This window comes from Apus apus, chromosome 2 (assembly GCF_020740795.1).
Source record: "Apus apus isolate bApuApu2 chromosome 2, bApuApu2.pri.cur, whole genome shotgun sequence".
In the NCBI taxonomy this organism is placed as follows: Eukaryota; Metazoa; Chordata; class Aves; order Apodiformes; family Apodidae; genus Apus; species Apus apus.
The window spans coordinates 132515345-132532103 of record NC_067283.1 but is presented as its reverse complement, the minus strand read 5'-3'; the positions used below and the strand labels follow the sequence as shown (position 1 = coordinate 132532103).

General features: G+C 42.3%; 1 long non-coding RNA gene across 3 annotated transcripts; it reads right to left on the bottom strand.

Moving 5' to 3' along the window:
• Positions 1–477: 477 nt before the first annotated feature.
• Positions 478–15306, bottom strand: LOC127381347 (uncharacterized). Of its 3 annotated transcripts, none has more exons than XR_007888699.1 (4): positions 14304–15306; positions 12416–12472; positions 1563–10868; positions 478–1468 (listed from the first exon to the last, which is right to left on the bottom strand). It is a non-coding gene; the product is annotated as an uncharacterized LOC127381347 (long non-coding RNA). The 3 variants fall into 3 exon arrangements; XR_007888701.1 differs by having other exon boundaries at positions 478–8226; positions 10761–10868; XR_007888700.1 differs by having other exon boundaries at positions 478–10868.
• Between the last annotated feature and the right edge of the window lie 1453 nt (positions 15307–16759).

The window sequence follows — 16759 nt, the reverse complement described above, 5'->3', positions numbered from 1 at the left end:
TAGTACAAAATATCAGAGCTAACTGGGGCAGGGTAATCAAAAGTAGCTTTTTCCTAGATAAAAGTGTTATGTTAAATTTGAGATCATTATGGCTAGTCTTAACAGTGCTTTTCTGTATTAATGGACCTTTTCCAATGTGCTACACAAATTGTTCAGTCTTGGAGGAAAATATTCTATGATTTATGAAATTAAATTCTAATTGTCATGGGCTTGTAGGCATTGCAGAATCACAGCTGAATTCAGAAGCATCTGTTTACAATGGTAAAAATCTTTTAGATCAATAACATTAACTTTAAAAAATACATAATGCAAACAATACAGGCAAGCACTTCAGATGTTGCTTGGCTTTTACACAGTCCTAATAGGCAGAATTCCCTGTAATTCCATGAAATTTTTACTACAGAACTGAAGACAATGAGAATTCTGAGTGAAGTGAGACTATGGGATGTGGCCCATGATAATTAGAGCAATATCATGTCTTTCATTTATATGTGTTTTTCTAAAAGGATGAAAACCTGCAAGCAGCATGCAACATTTTATAAGCAGCATGTCTGAAATGTAAGTATCTTTTCCCAGCAATCAGGATTTATTTTTAGATTCTACCTTCTTAGTTATAGTTTGGTCTGCAAAGTACAAGCAAATAATCACATATTACAGATGGAACGTTGAATTCTTTCCAGTCCATACATTTCAACAAGATGTTAAATGTATTTATACATTTTTCCCACAGTCACAAGTGACATTTTGTTAGTTGAAATTGTATATTCATGGAAAGCACCATGAACAGTCAGTATAGATCCAGCTGTGTACGAGTTACTCAGGCATATTGTCACCAAAGTTACGCAGGTAGGTGTCTTTGACATCCTCTCCTGTTTTGATGCCTTTGAGTTTACAGCATCAGACATTACATCAGCACTCTTTCCTGGATGTGCCTAAAGTTAAATGTTGTCTGAGATTTACAGTTTCTGTGATCTAGTGATAAAGTGGTCCACATTACCTTGCAAAAGTATCAAGTGGTCTGTGGTTTGGAAAACAACAGTCCTTGGAAAACAGTGAATTTTGTGAGTGAAAGAGTATGCATGGGTAGAGCCTTTTTATAAATTACTTTTAGCACAAGCATTTTCTAATGTGCTAGGCTTTAGAGCAAATTCCTGTTAGGAAAAAAAAAAAATTCTAAGGAGCAGACATTTGACCCATCCTCGTGTTTGTAAATACAGAGATTACCATAAAATGTTCTTGTTTATCAAACAATCACATCTTCTTGAGAGCTGTTTGACTTTCTTTTAATTCTGCAATGGCTCAGTGTTCACTAGCTGGGAAGAGTTTACTCCCATCTCTTCTGTTTTGCAGGACCTGAGGAGCCAAGTCATGTCAGGTGGTGACAGAAACCTTCTCCAGACCTCCTTACGCAAATGACATCACTCCAGCTCCCTCGCTTCCACCTCTCAATTTTCCACATTGTGTAGAGCTGTAACAGGGAATATGAAAATGAGAAATTACACCAAATCCCCAATTCCAGCCTCTCTGGCTGAAGAAGAATGTTTCCAAAACAACTGCCACACCTAGATCTGCCTTGCCCTGGTGGACTTGCATCCCTGTACGGTCCACATAGCCAATCAGTCAATTTTGCTGGTAAAATCCTCAGGTGGTTAAAGTGTTCCTTCCCAGGGGACTCCTTTCAAGGAGATCCCGTACTGTCAGATTGGAAGGAGATAGGAGATATCAAACCTGTCCCTCCAATGATGGCTCCTCCTACCGAAAACAAACAAGAAAGGAAATCTCCTGCAATTCCCGTTTTACACCAGCCTGAAGGGATTGTCCACCCATGGGATGCAGCCAAATGGGAGGAGGTGATAATAGAATTAAAGAAAACTCCTCCTCCTCAGGCTTATGAAGTGCACACCATGGCTGTGACCCACATGGAGAGCCTTTGGAAAAGCCTCTCCCACCCTCCTTCCATCACACTCTGCTGAAGTGAGTCCAGCTGTATGAAACCTGCATCTTCTTCTCGCCTATTTCTAATCACCTGGAGGGCAGAATGTGCTGCCTATATTTAGTGAAAAAAATCAACCTGTCCTCATTATGCTCCATTTAAAGTCCATGGAGAGCTTCGCTGCTGATTTTAATGAGGGAAGGACATTGCCACTTCTTCCCCCTGTGCTGGAGCTGGAGTAGCTGCACTGCTGCCCTTGAAGCCCCAGCACTAAATCAAATCAAAAGGCTCTGTGTACCAGCAAAAAAGTGCCAAGGGACACTGAAGGAAACACTTCTGAGGAGTCACAAGACCAAGGAAGATAAAGAAAGTATTGCAAAGGAAAGGGAGAGGGTTGTTGTGCTGCTGGGGTATTTTTGGTGCTGATTGATATTTAACCTACTTAAATAAACCACAATGGCTGTTGTGTGAATGCAAAAATGGATTGAATGTTTCCATTTGATTAAATAAGGAGAAGAAATTACCCTGTGGCTAGTCTGTATATTCACTGATCAACAATGAAATCTCAATGGAAACTAGTGACCTGCCACTGTCAGCACACAACCAATTTGAACTGAGCTTGAAGGGGGCAGTCATGCAAGCATCACTTTGGACATTTATTTAACACCACTTTCAAGCACAGCTCCTTGTCCAGCTCACGTTATTTTCTGTGTATTGTTGGGTGAGAAATGTCAGCTCTGACTATACAGGTAGATTGAATGAGACCAGGTTACACCAAGCTGCTGTACAGCCGGGTGGATGCCCTGCACCCTGGGGCTTGGATGAATAATCCCCCCAGAGGACACCAGGCAAGTTGGGAGATGGTGTGATTAGGGGCCATTCCTAGGGTCAGGCAACGTGGATGCTGGAGAGAAAAGGGATTGGTAGCACAGATGCCAACCACTCTGGGCCAGCAGGCACCAGCAGAGCACAGAAAGGTGAGGAGCGTGTCCTCTGGGTGCAAATATCCTCAGGCCCCCAGGTAAGGCAGAGCCCAGCTTCCCGGTGCTCTCCAGCCCCAGCTCAGTACCAGCCATGCTAGAGTCACCTCCTTCCACAGCCACCCCCATGTCCCTCTGCTATCCTACCTCAAAACTGTTCACCTCTTTTTCTCCTGTTCAAACATCCCAGGAAATGTCAAGTTGTGTGCTCTTCACCCACCTTGGGCAGACTCAAGGGACTGCCATCTTTGTGAGTGGGACTCTCTCAACATAAAACAAGAAGATTCAGCCTAAACCCTTCCAAACTAGAAGAATTCCTGAGATGTGTTGTCTTGCATGTGGGGTTAAAAAGAGAGTTGGAAAAAAAAGTATGCAACTGCAGATTAATCCTTGCCAAATTTTGCCACCTTTTTGTGACTTCTTTCCCTAAACAGAGCATTGCCAATGCTGAAAATACAGTGTCAGAAGAATTTACAGTGGAATATTCTGCTCTCAGCTTCCCTCCAGGCAGAAACTGGACTGCAGATCTATTTAACCCATACAAAGAATTTTAACATAAACAGCATAAACAGCCAATCATCCCTCCACATGGTTGCCCAGAAACCTAGTAGGTGGATTATCCTTTATTTCAAGATTCACTATCTAACATGTAAAAAATGCTCAACAGTGTCTGCTTAGTTTGGGAAAAAGTTGCTGTGGAGTTCTTGTTAGTTCTGTGTTTTCTTGAAAAGTAAGAATACTTTGCTTTCTTCTTCCAATATTTATTGGCTCTTTGAATTCCATTACTGAATTTGAAGGAAGACATAAAAGCGAGGCTGCTCCAAAGCAATATTTCCATGCTCTCTTGCAGGACCCACATATCTTCCGTGGTCTTAAATCTCTGCATATGCCTGGTGGGAACACAAAATCTTTCTTCTTTAGGGGTGTTTAGTCTTTGAGCTGAAGAGGTCTCTGAGGTCTCAGGTAGCTTCCTGCCTGATTAGGAATTGTGATTTAAAAAACCTAACAAACTTTTCTATTTCAGATTTCCACTTAGATCCTACTTTTTATGTTTCATTATTTTGGTCACCTTTTTTTGCCCATTACTTTTGCCAGTTTTGTAAACTCTCTGAACCATTTGAATCTCCCGACTTTTTAAATCGTCTCAAACTCAGCTCAGTCTCTGCATTTTTCTGTGCAATTTTTCTGCATTTACCATTTGCAGATGCTTTTCCTTCTGACCCTGCTTTCTGCCATCAGCTGCTGCTGGCAGTGCCAGCACAGCTGTGTCTGCTTTGTTGTCTTCCAAAATAAAGCCCAGTGCAGGGAGAATGCTGGATGCCACAAAACGAGAACTGTAGCAGCTGTGTGTGCAACCAACACCCAACGAACAAGGCAGGGGGGGGGGGGAATAAAAAACCCCACCACAGTATTGTAATATTGTGTGACAGTAGGAGTTCATTTGCAAAGTCTTTGGTTGCTGTGCCTCTGCCTTTCCCTAGCTGGAGAAGAGATGAATAACAGTGAGGAAGGTTTCTCTTCTCCCCTTCACTACAAGGTCTGATTACTTCAGGTCACAAACACAATTTTAGGGGAAAGTATCTTGCAGGCTGGGTGTAGCAAATTAAAAACTACAGGTAGGTTCACAAAGAAGAATTTCACAACTAATTAACAACAAGTTCAAGTGACAGATTTATAGTGTGCAGCTGGCCTCTTCTACTAGCTTAACTCCTTAAGGACGCTCCACAGCTGGGGAGCCTCAAAAGTGTCTTGCTTTGTGAGTGCTGCTGAAAATGGTGTTTTGGGTTCATCATCTCCAGGACTCTTAGTTGATGTCAGATTTCTCTGAGTTGCTTTTAATGCTGGATGAATTTCAGAAGAAGCTAGCACGTTTTATTCTACATCAGCAAGCTAACAATGATGGTTTAGTCATTGCAGTTGCAAGCACTGTTGAAAAAGAAAAGCATCCAGAAAGAAAATGGCTTTGCAGATCCTGTTTGGCAGCAAGGCTCATCCTTAGTTGCTCTGATGCTTCATTTAGCTTGCAGAGGCTAGGCTAAAGCCCCTCCTTTCCCCTCCAGTTTCCAGGGTTACTTAGAGCCCCCTATTTTTTTATGTCTTTTATCTTCCCCTGTTAAAGGTGGAGCTCCTCTGCCTCATTTCACCGAATCACAGAATCACAGAATTATTGAGACTGGAAAAGACCTCTGAGATTATCAAGTCCAACCTATGACCTAACACCACATCAGCTAGACCATGGCACTAAGTGCCACATCCAGTCTTTCCTTAAACACCTCCAGGGATGGTGATTCCACCACTTCACTGGGCAGTCCATTCCAATGTCTAATGACCCTTTCTGTGAGGAAGTACTTCCTAATATCCAACCTAAACCTCCCCTGGAGCAGCTTGAGGCCATGACCTCTTGTCTTGTTGCTAGTTGCCTGGAAAAAGAGCCTGACCCCCATCTGACTACAACCTGCCTTCAGGTAGTTGTAGAGAGTGATAAGGTCCCCCTGAATCTCCTCTTCTCCAGGCTCAACAACCCCAGCTCCCTCAGCCTATCCCTATAAGACTTTCCCTCTAGTTCCTTCACCAGCCTCATTGCCCTCCTCTGGACCTGCTTCAGCACCTCAATATCCTTCTTGAAGTGAGGGGCCCAGAACTGTGCACAGTTCTTGAGGTGAGGCCTCAGCAGTGCTGTGTACAGGGGGAGAATCACATCCCTAGTCCTGCTGGCCAAGCTATTCCTGATACAAGCCAGGATATCATTGGCCTTCCAGGCCACCTGGGCACACTGCTGGCTCATGCTCAACCACCTGTCAACCAGCACCCCCAGGTCCCTCTCTGCCGGGCTGCTCTCCAGCCACTCTTCCCCCAGCCTGCAGAGCTGCCTGGGGTTATTGTGGCCAAAGTGCAGGACCCTGCACTTGGTCTTGTATTTCATGCCATTGGCCTTGGCCCATCAACCCAGCCTGTCCAGGTCCCCCTGCAGCTTCTTCCTACCCTCCGGCAGATCGACACTCCCTCCCAGCTTGGTGTCATCTGTGAACTTACTGAGGGTGGACTCAATCCCCACATCCAGGTGATCAATAAAGATGTTGAATAGGACTGGGCCCAGTACTGATCCCTGGTGGACACTGCTGGTCACCGGGTGCCAACTGGATGCATCTCCATTCACCATCACTCTCTGGGCCTGGTCATCCAGTCAGTTTTTAACCCAGTGAAGGGTGTTTTCTTCTTTTTTTTTTTTTTCTTTGTGGTTTTTTTGTGTGTGTGTTTTTTTAATTTATTTTTTTTATTGTTTTGCTCTTAAAAATCTCTGTTGTTTTCAGTGTTTCTTCCCATTGCTGGCAGCTGGGGAGAGGGAGGTTTCTCCCCTCCCCTTAGGGCCTTTTCTGAATCTGCAATTCAGTTTGATTTCTTCACAAGCACATTTCTGCCAGCCTGAAAGGGTCTGAAAACTTTAAAAATAATCCTGATATTTTAAAACTTATTAGACACTGTCAATACGTACATATTTTAAAACTCATGCCTCCCAGTCTGCTGGGACTTTACAGTGCCTACTTATGACAAACTAGTAATAAGGATTGTAAATAACAACTGGGTCACAAACCCACAACAGGTTTTGAGAAGCTTTTTTTCTAAATTACCTGCTTCACCGTGGGAAAAACATTAAGCTACTTTGGGGGGCTGGGTTATAACTCAGAAATTGTCCTGTACATTGTCTGAAGAAACTTTTGAGACAAAGTCAAGACATATGAGGGAGGAACAGTCTGTCTACTGGGAAAAAAAGCAGAGCTCAGTTTGCTAGCAGGTGAAGTCCAAATGGTTTCATGCCATGGAAAATGAGGCCCTGACACTGTTGCGGTGCTGGAGTAAACTGGGCGGTTGATTTACTAATGAAAAAAGGGAACGTTGCCTGTGAGTACAAGGAGCAAGCTGACCGCATGGAGTGCAACTCAGCTTGGCTGAGAGAGCTTGAAGGAATGATTAACTAAACCAAGAACATTTTATTAGACCTTTTTTAACATCATATTAAAAGTCTGGGTAGGGAGAGGTGGGGATTTACATTTCTGGGAGGTGCTTGTCCTTAGTGAGGACGGACTCGGTCTCAGTTGTTGATAGGTTTTATAATTTTTCTCTCCTGTCCCACCTGTTCTATGAAGTTTTAGCTACTGAAATAATTTACTGTGTGTAGCACAACTCTTTGTTCTCTGAGGGAAGGGTAAAAAAATACCTGAAGCCTGTCTTCAGGGGTATAGACCACTAATATCTGATTATTGGTGTTCAAAACACAGGGCAGAGTTGAAGAGACATCAGATGCACAAGCTTAGAAGAAAAAAAATTAAGTAAAGTAGTAGCTTACAGATTAGAGCTACTTGCTTGAGTTGTTTCCGTGGGGTTCAGCCCCCAGAGTATTGCTATTCTACTCAGAGCTATAAATCCACTTGTAAAGTGGCCTCAGGGCATTTTCACAGAGAAAAAAATTAGTGCCAATGAGCTGGGGTGTTTGGAGGGGGCTGGACACTGACACCCTCCAGATGCAGGGGTTTGAATTGCCCCATAGCTCTCTGTGGTTTTGAGTCATCAACACGTGGTAACACAATTGTCATATTAAGGATGGCCTCAGGCAGCTGAACTTTGCTTTCTTATGGCTGAGATGCCATCCCTGTCCCACTGGTAACATGTTAGGCTGTTTGGCTGGCCAATTACAGATACAACAAGTTATAATAATGTTACGGTCCCTGATGTAGTAACTACAAGCACCAAAGAGAATGTTTTACAAGCCCCACATACAGAAAGACCATTTCAGGCTGATGCTCCAAGTCTCAATTTAAAAAGCAACGGCTGAGATCTCTGAGCAGCAGCATTTCCGTGGAATTACTCATATGCCTAATTTCAGGCAAGCACAGATTAAGGGCTGGCAAGACTCTGAACTCAGAAACAAAATACTGAAAAGAATGCAGAAGAGGAGATAAAGATATGATACTAATCTGTGTCAAAATCAGAGATTTCTAAATTGGCACGGACATTTTTGAGGATGTGGTGTTTTCCCATGGCAGTGAAATGTAAGAGACAGCAAAGTCAGTGCTTACAGCTCTGAAGTATCCACTGTAAAGGATTCCCAAACTCTGAACAGGAGAAAGAGTGCAGCCATACACTGTAACAAGTGAGAGTATAACAACATTTGTAAAATACTGTGAAAAAGCAGCTTTGTGTCTTTTTTTTCAGTTGTCTTCAGGCAGACCAAGTAGGGGAGAGTTTTGCAGTGAACCTGTGCCTGTATGCCATGTCCCCAGCCACCTTGCTTTTTCTCTTCTCCACTCGGATCTTCTGCAAGAAAATAGTTAGACAAAAGTAGGAAGAAGTGGAAATTAGGAGTGGAACATATATCTCAACAAGCCAGCTCTATAAAAGGGAATTACACAGCAACATTGAGAATACATCAGGAAAAAAAATAATCCAGGATTTACTGCCCTTGTCAGTATACTTTGGATGAATCAGATCCAAAACAAATCTGAGCTCTTGTGTCTGGAAGAGCAGTATTTAGTCATGTACCTAGTGACAGCAATGCTTTGTGCTGGGGTAGTAAGATGCTTCCACTACCTTCTTTTGCAATCATATTCCATGCCAGGTCTGTATATGCCAGAGAAACATATTATTCTCAACTTTTCGTTTTCCAGGACCCATTCTGCAGGGTTGCTGACCCTGGCTGGCCAGCTGAGTTCCTGTGGCAGCACAGGCACAATCATGTGGCTCTGCAAGCACTGCCCTCCCCCAATAGGAGGCCCTCATGATTCATCACCCATTTACTGTGGCCTTGATAATCACCAGTGAGCCTCATCACTGGGAATTACTGCTGGGGGTGTCTGCGGTTTCATACTCACCAACACATCATCCAGGTGGGTAGCTTGACCATAAGCAGTCAGTAAGCACATGGCCATGTTCAGCCTTTGTGCCATGCTGTAGAACAGCAATATTTCCATTCAAATGCCAGGCAGGAAAGCAGTGTACTGAGCAGAGTGCTGGATACAAGTCAATCTAATTCAGTTCAATATTCTTATTTGAGAGTTACTGTGGGTTAGGCAGAAAGCACAATAGCCTGCAGCTTTCAGTGCTGTTCTCTTCCTAACTGATCCTGAAAGATTTTATTGATGCTTAGCTACTCCCTTCATTTAGGCTGAGCTCTGAACTGGTCATGAGCTCAGATGAGGTGTCATGGTATGCATTGCATTCAGCATTCAGCAATATCATGACATTTCACAACTGTGCATGATTTGTGAAGATGGACCACTTGAACTAAACAATGTGTGCCATTGTGGCTGCAAATGAGGTCTAGCTAGTGCTGCCTCCCTCCTTGCACACAAACCAAAGCCCTATTTCTAATTTAAAGTCTAGATTAAATGAAACAATACATCCATGCCCGCATTTTAGGTGGAACACTTGCAGAATGAGTCAGCAAGGTAAGACTGGGAGCTAGCATCTGGTCAAGAATGGTTTGCAACTCTGAGAAACACAACTGACCAGCAGAGATTTTGCACAACAGGTTTTCTATGCAGGTAATATGTAGAGACGTGGCCACCTTCAGAGGGGAATTCAGCACCAGAACCTGCCTTAGGCATCCCAAATTACCCTCTGCAAGTGTCATCTTTATGGACTAAACACAAAGAGTTTTAGTTCCCCTTAAGAAAAACACCTCTTCTCTCGAGAACCTTAGTTTGGCACTGAAATGCAAGCAGTCTGGTCACCCCTGAGGAGAACAGGGGGATCAGCAGAACACCAGAAACATAGATCGATGTGCTGTGCCTGCTACCAGGTCACCAGGGCTTTTCAAGGTCAGAGACAGTTCATAGGTATTTTCTGTCTCCTCTGGTTCAACTGATGGAAAAGGAGGATCAGAAGAGGCTCCAGGCAAAAGGGCAAAGGAATTGAGTAGAGTGTGGGTGAGAAAACTTGCCCCACTCCTGGTTTATATCTCCTGATTTGGGATTCAGTGCCTTGCTGTACGTGAAAGCACCATTTTTCAAACCTGCTTTGTCATGAAAAGGCTGTTACGGGAAGCTGGGAGAAAAAAGCCCCATGATGAGCAGGACTCTGACTCCAGTCCAAACATGGTCACACAGTCCCTCAGGTGCCCACGTACAAACAACCTTGCTCAAAACAGTGAGAGACAGTGGATGTGCAGCTGCTGGCGGGCGCGCTGCCTCCAGCTCCACTCATCCCAGCCTCCTGTTAACCACTGTTTTGGAACAGTTGCCTGGATACTGCAAAAGCCTGGCTTCAACTTCAGGCAAGTTAATTTGACATTAAAACTTGACAATACCAAATGTACTCCAGGGTTGAGACACACTTGCAGATGAAAACCACAACATTGGTAGACATCAGTAATAAATCTAACTCGAATGAACAAGCCTCTTGTCAGATATCTGGTCAAGCCCTCCCCAACCATTCCCTTTCCTCAGGCTCTCAAGGATAGCTGCAGTAAGACCCACATGTGAAATTTCACGTGCCCATGGCTTGCTGGAGCTAGGCTGGGTGCCAGTTCCATCCCCAGCCTCAACCCCTAGATGGCAGTTACAGGTGCAACTTTACGTTTGCCACTCCTTGTAGTGACAAGGCTCTACAGTTTAAAGGTCATGGCTGCAGACCTAATGACGTCTCCCCCCTAGTTCTTGGATGTTTTTTAGGAGGTCACCTGAGATGAAAGCTTTCTGGTTCATGGTTTATTTCTGCAAGGACTTTCATTAATGAAGTCACCACTTTAGACAGACATCACTTCAGGACATTCTGACTGAATAACCTAAGGGAAAACAAACAAACAAACAAACAAACAAAAACAATTTAAAAAATGGGATTGTATGAGTAACCTTCTCACTCTCTCTCCCATCCCATTTGGAGTCTGCTTCTCTCCAATTTGTCAGGATCCCTTGAATCTGCAGCTGGTGACCCTCTTGGCTTCAAGCAGGTAAAAATGGCTGAAAGACCAAGAATGAAATATTTCTTATTATTTTGTAGCTTTCAGGGTTTGGGTTTTTCTGACAAATTATTACAAATAATATGCAGTCACAGACTGCAATTTTCCTGGATAAAAGGACATTTGTTTCTCATATGTCTTTTTCTTGCATCTAGAAATGCATATTCTTGTTTAGAAACTAATGGGACCTTATTACTGAGCTGTTCTGAAATGTTTTTGTGTCTGATAACTCAAAAATGTTTTGATGATTTTTGCCTTATCACAAGTATATTGATGGTTGTGTCAGACTCTGCTACAGCAACACTTCCTGCTGTGGTATGCTGGCTTAATGACTGTCTGGGGGTAGAGCACAGGGGCTGTTTGGGTCCCTGTCAGAGCAGCCACCTAACACCAGGCTATTTCTCCCTCTGACTGGATACATCCATGATTTGGTACAGCCAGAAACACAGATTTGATTAGAATTTACTTTTTGTGAGAGCACTGAGTAAACAAGTCCATTGGACGGAATAATTGCAGTCCTTAATCAAATATTATTCCCAAGAAGAACAAGGGAAGAGGGGCTTAGATAAGTGGAAATCAGACCACTCTTTATTTTCTTATGAATACGTTTCCCTTCATTTGGAATGCAACAGATTGCCTCTCTCACCCAACAGCTGAAAAATAGAGCTCTTGTTTCCCATGGGAATAATTTAAAATGAGGTAGCATGCCACTGAGAACAAATAACCTAAGGAAAGTGCTGTAGACCACATTTTAATGAGCTTTATCAGATGATGAAAAATATAATGGTTTCCTGTTCAGCCATAGGAGGAACCATGAATCTTGGTCTTGACAGTGGCTCTGCAAGAGAATGAAGGCAAAACTGAGAAAGAATAAGGTTTTCAGTACTTCACCCCTGAAAACCAGGATCTCTCTAATTTGGTCTGTATAAAGACCATCTACATCTACAGCTATTCCTGATGTTCTTCATTTTAATATCTGCTTATATAAGAACTATTATTTTTGAGCCATATTGACAGACTGAAGCAGCAAATGTATCACAAATAAGTATTTTTTTTTGCTGCCATATGCTTAATAAGAAAATAACTTTTAATGAAATCTTGCCAAAAAAGTTATTCTAAGAACAGTTGTGAAGAAAAAAAAACACAACAAAATCTTTTAGCTATTTAAGCAAAAAGGCGTTTTCTCTCTTAGGCATATTCATTATCTTAATCAAAGGTATAAAAGACAAAAATGTCCTTGGTGTTTTACTGTCCACTCTTTTTTCAAGCTACCTCTTGGGTCACTGTGAATTGTTGTGCAGTTAATGAACTCTGGAGAAACCACTGGGAGAAAAATTAGGTAAAACAAACTGATGAAGTTGTGTGGGTTAATTACCATTAAATACAGATGGGGGGTGGGGGGGAAGTTGTTTAAGTTGTTTTTCTAGATGAAAAACATATGGAAATGAAAATGTGCCATTTTATGTCCACCTCACACAAGACTTGACTCTGCCCCTCTTATCATGAGGAAAACCATGAAGTAGTTACTGTAAAAAGAATAAAAATTACCTTAAATGGACAGCAGATTTCCCTGCTGGTATTTCCCAAGTGGAATAAGGCCAGGCACTGTTGACAGTGGGGAAGGAGAGGGGGAGAAGGAAGGAGAAGAAGGAAGGGGAAGAAAGGAAAGAAGGTGAAGAAGGGAGAGGAGGGGAAGAAGGAAAAGAAAGAAGAGAAAGAAAGAAAAGAAGGGAAGGAAAGAAGGGAAAGAAAGAAGGCAAAGAAGGGAAGGGTCACAATATTTTAAGTGGAAATTCCTTAACTGCAATTTCCAAAAGGAAATGGAACAAGCAATGTGTCTTTTATATATGTATTATACTGCTTCAACCACTTTTTTTTTCTTTCTTAAAGCATCAGCTAGGATGCCCTCCGAAAGGTATCAAAATCAATATGCTACAAGGGAAAACAAACAGAAGCTACAATTCCTTGTCTATAATCAAAACAAGGAACCTCAGGTGAGGATAAAATAAACGGACCAGTTATAATTTACCTCAAGAAGACTGGGAAAGACAAACTCCTTGTTTGCTAACTAGTAATAGTAAAGTCTGCATCTGTCAAGATACCTGCTGACAGATTTACTTCTGAGTGTAACTGGGAGAATATATTTTTAGAAAAGGGTAGTATATTTTTCTTGTAATATGAAAGTTCAGCAGGAAGAAATAACTCAGTCTTGCAAAAAATGCCCAGGGCAGTGCTGTAGTTTTATGAGCACTAGATTTTACCAAGATTAGTTTTGAGCCAAAGTTAAAAAAAGAGTAGTTTTCTTTTTAAAGAAAGGAATTGCTTAAAAAAAAAAAAAATGCTGTTCTATTAAAGTTCCTGCAATCACACTAGCAAAACAGGAGGCCTAGGGGCATACTGGGAGAGGGGTGTTTTGTTCCCAGAGGAGAAAAAATTTTAGTATCATTCAGACATTTGCATTCTTCTGTAATGTTAAGATCCCCTATCTGAAATGTGTTTCAGTTTCATGTGGTGCTTAGCAAATACAGAATGATCCAAACTCAAACTCTTAATCTAAAAATATCTTTTTATAACAAGGACATGAGATCCAGGCATGGATGCAACACTGGGGCTGACTGGCTGGTACCTCCATGGCAGAGCTGGAGGGTGACCATGTCTAACCAGCAGCATGTGGTCTACTCCATCACAGCATTTGTGCTGGGTGGATGTGGCTCATGAAACCTGGTGGGAATATGGCAGCCCTCACACAACTAAGGAATTAAATTCAAAATTTGATGGCCAAATATTTAATCTTTAAATTTAACAAAGAAAACTAATGCAGTCCATAGTAAACAAATACAGAGTGGTTTGGAATCGATCTCCCATCTCCAAAAAATTACCGAGAATATTAGAGTTTTGAGCAAACAAGTTTCTTCACCAAAAAAAAAAAATAATAAATAAAAATAGGTGGCCACTGTTGAAAATTAAAAAAAAACAACAGAAACACCTTTGACCATAAATATTTTCTATTTTGAAATATAGTTACAATGTTCCATTAGTTGCAGGAGCTAAAATCCAGCTGTTTTCCATCCAGACCTCTCTGTGGTCTGGACTTCTTCATCACAGGAGCGGGGAGCTCAGCGAGGGGAGAGGCACCGCATCGCACCAGATGGGGTGTGGGGAGACCCTGCCCCTGGGAGGAGTGGGGTGGGGAGGCAAGGATCCTACTCTATCTTATGGGCATTAAGCAAAGGCAATTCAGAAATTATCATCTGGATTGAAAGATTTTGATTGACTAGTAAAGTTTTTGAAACATCCCCAAGATCTCTTTCTCTTGAACAGAGATAACACCTTGAAACAGAATTGCTTGGCTGGAATAGCAGGTGGCTGAGCAATGGTTACATGTGCTGTAAGATGCTCTGAAAGCAATAATCAGGTATAAGTGTTATTTCCTTACATTGTTGGATGCTTATTTTCCATTTAAGAGAGGCAGAGAACAGGTGGAGGCAGCTGGGAACTGGAGTGGCATTATAATGTTCTTCATGTTTATGTTATAAATGAATTTTTCAAACTGAGCTTTAACAAGAGGAATCGTGCTTTAATCCTAAAACAGAGAACAAAAGTGTGTTTTGAATGTTTCTCTTTTTTCAAGTAGAGTAACAAACATTGTTATGGAAATGAAGACATTAAACCGGAAGGGAGAAAAGGCTGAAGTTTAGATCTAGATATAGCTAAGAATTGCACAACCCTCCTCTACATGACCTGGGCACTGTAATTTGTCCCTTACCTATCTGTAACATATCCCTTACCTGTCTGTAACATAAATCCTATGAACTTAAAGAAAACCTGAAATAAACATACCTCTCAGGATAATGTAAAGTATATTCCCTAGAGGTTATAATTTGAATGTCTTTAATTACTACCCAGTGGAAAATCTATGGATTTGAATTAACATCTTTGCCTTTAAAAAAAACACTCTTATGCTCCAGTGAAAAACTCAAGGTATCTACTCAATGACATGAAACATTCAATTGCACTAAAGTCACTGATGTTGCAGAAGTTTCTTGTTCCTGTTCCTTTTCTCTTCATGTACTCATTAGCCATATTCTATGTCAGCTTTTGAACTTCAAGTAGCAAATCCATATTTCAGCTCTTTGACAGCATTTGTTCTCTTTGCGTGAAGCCCATAGTTACCTGAGATTCTGCTCAGTCTCTAAAATTCAATAGGCCGTATATGTTTGAAAAAGGACAATTCAAACACGATCATTGGCTCAGTTTGATTCAGGAGCTGCAAATTTACTACAAATTCTACTGATACTCCTAAGCCCCCCTTTTTTTGTAAGTGAAAAACACTTACGGAATGTCCTACATTATACTGCTTGCTTGTGTATGTGTGAGCTGCTTACACCTTACTTGTCCTGATTATGGAAATATTCATGTTTGTCACAACCAAACTGTATCTCTCAGCTCCAAACAGAACAGAGAGGAAGAGGAAGGGGTTGTTTGCAGAAGGGACTCCTGGTGGCACTTAGCCATTGGGAAGGCAGAAAGAAGAGAGGAGAAGGAGAAAATGGAGCAGAAGCAGAATGAAGAGAAATAAATAAAGGAAAACAAAAGGAAAATATACATCTCTGGTGCTGCAGATCCTCTATAACCTGGCCTAAGCATCAGCCTTCGAAGTGGCATTTGGCGGTTATTCATCCCTGCTGAGAGCTGGAAGGACCATAAAACAATAGGAAAATAACAAGCAGACACTCGCCAGAGAAATTTTTTCCATTTGTATTGAGGTTAGAAACAAATAATCAAAACAAGATCCAGTGCAACTTTTGCTTTTTCCACAAAGTTTTCCCTGCCAAAAGACTTAATGTCACGTGAATCTGGTAAAGCCGCTGGCCTGAAGAAGCCACTAGGCTGCCGTGATGGCTCCCACCAGAGGAGATCAGTGCTGTGAGCACACAGGGACTGCAGCATGGGGTCTTCTCCTGGGCTTTCTGCTGCTCCCCACCTCTGCCATGAAGCCACTTCCCCTCTCTATTACAAGACCTTGCTGTCACCACCTGCCATTGCTGTCAGGGATCCAAGACCTTGGACCTGAGCTGTGTTCAGTCCTGTGCTGAGAATCAGCCCACCCACAGCAACTCTCTAAACACTCCCATAAGGGATGCTAAGGAACTTTACAAGGGTTACAAATCCTTACGCTAGCTCAAGACGTGTACAGATGTAGGGAAAAGAGGAATTGCCTACACACTGTTCCCTGCTGCACAGTAGCTGTCCTATGTACCTGCCACGACCTCCTTGTCCTCCTGAGTGGAGAGGGTGTGTTCCTAACAGATAAGAGTTATCCTCACGGCTTTGGTGAAACCGCCAGATTAAAGGACAAATCTTTCTTTCGTAAGAAAACCAGAGAAAGTAACCTTTAAAACCACAGCGTTTACATTGTAAAATCACTTGTATATGTCACAAGACAAACACCTCAGAGCAAAAGCAGACTGCAGATCTGACTGCAGATCAAAAACTAAGCAGACCACAGCTTAGCTCTGGGCATCTTACAGGCTCCAAAGTCCATCATGCTTCATAGTGTAGGAGGCAAAAGGCATAATCTGGGACAATCTGAAGCTGGAGGTGATCAGTACATCAGGGTATTTAACCAGAAGAACATAGCCATGGCTTAGGTTGTGGAAAGCAACCACTCCTTGACAGTGGTACTTAGGTACCATGGTACAAAAAACTGCAGCCCTGACCCCACAGTGTTGTTAAGTGTAGCCTGGGTGCTCTCGTGTCATGGGTTTACACAATTCAGTTACACTCTCAGAGGTAAGTAGAGAGAGAGAAGAGGAGAGCAAGGTTACATGGTCTCTTTTAGAGGCTGGAGGTACCTTCATCAGCAATAGCATGGTGAGCAAATACAAACAG